The following is a 1124-nucleotide window of genomic DNA, read 5'->3' as shown; positions in this document are numbered from 1 at the left end:
GAGACTCAGAAAGCTGGCATCCGGTGCAGCTTTCTGTAACAATCGTTTGAAAGCATACTTCAGCCAAGCAGAACGGACATCTAAGAGTGGCGAACGTGGGACCAGAAAGAGTGGACATAAAATGGGAAATGAAACGAAACCCTAGACTGACAGTTCTTCAGAGGATCTAGAAAGTAATGAAGCACATTAGAAATGAAGGACAGAGCTTTGGAAATACCTTAAAGAATCAAGGAAATGTCCTGTAACAACTCATTGGCGTTAGAAGCTGGATGATCTTATTGAGAAGGTAAAAGAATATCACTGAACAACAAGAAAAGTAATTAGAAATGCCAGAAGAAATAAAAGTAGCAAAGAGCTGTCTAAGAAAGTCACAATCCAAATATACAAAAATGAAGATGTTATGATTCTGAGCATGGATAGAATGTATGAAAACAGGAACTTCTCTGGTGGTCCAGTGACTGGGACTCTGGGCTCCCAATGCAGGGAGGCTGGGTTTGATCCCTGATGGGGGAACTAGACCTCACAAGCTGCAACGAAGTGTTTGCATACCACAACAAAAAAGATCCCACATGCTGCAACTAAGGCCTGGCACACCCAAATGTGTATGTGTGCTTAATTGCCCAGTTAGTGTCCGACTCTCTGCGACTCCATGGACTGCAGCACACCAGGCTCCCCTGTCTACGAGATTCTCCAGGAAAGAATACTGGAGTGGGTAGCCCCTCCCTTCTCTAGGGATCTTCCCGACCCAGGGATCGAGCCCCGATCTCATGCATCGCAGGTGGATCCTTAAATAAAAAATTAACTTTTTAAGTGCTCGCTTCGGCAGCACATATACTAAAATTGGAACGATACAGAGAAGATTAGCATGGCCCCTGCGCAAGGATGACACGCAAATTCGTGAAGCGTTCCATATTTTTAGCAACTGACAAACAACTAATCTCGAGAATATACAAGCAACTCCTACAGCTCAACTCCAGAAAAATAAATGACCCAATCAAAAAATGGGCCAAAGAACTAAATAGACATTTCTCCAAAGAAGACATACAGATGGCTAACAAACACATGAAAAGATGCTCAGCATCACTCATTATCAGAGAAATGCAAATCAAAACCACTATGAGGTA

The 1124-nt window shown here is 43.0% G+C and overlaps 1 non-coding gene across 1 annotated transcript; it reads left to right on the top strand.

Annotated features, from left to right (window-relative positions):
- Positions 1–810: 810 nt before the first annotated feature.
- Positions 811–917, top strand: LOC123334275. The gene has a single exon (XR_006552102.1). It is a non-coding gene; the product is annotated as a U6 spliceosomal RNA (small nuclear RNA).
- Positions 918–1124: the final 207 nt, after the last annotated feature.

The sequence above is a fragment of the Bubalus bubalis genome, chromosome 6 (assembly GCF_019923935.1).
Source record: "Bubalus bubalis isolate 160015118507 breed Murrah chromosome 6, NDDB_SH_1, whole genome shotgun sequence".
NCBI classification, from domain to species: Eukaryota; Metazoa; Chordata; class Mammalia; order Artiodactyla; family Bovidae; genus Bubalus; species Bubalus bubalis.
The sequence above is the reverse complement of the archived record's forward strand: the minus strand, read 5'-3'. Positions and strand labels throughout refer to the sequence as shown.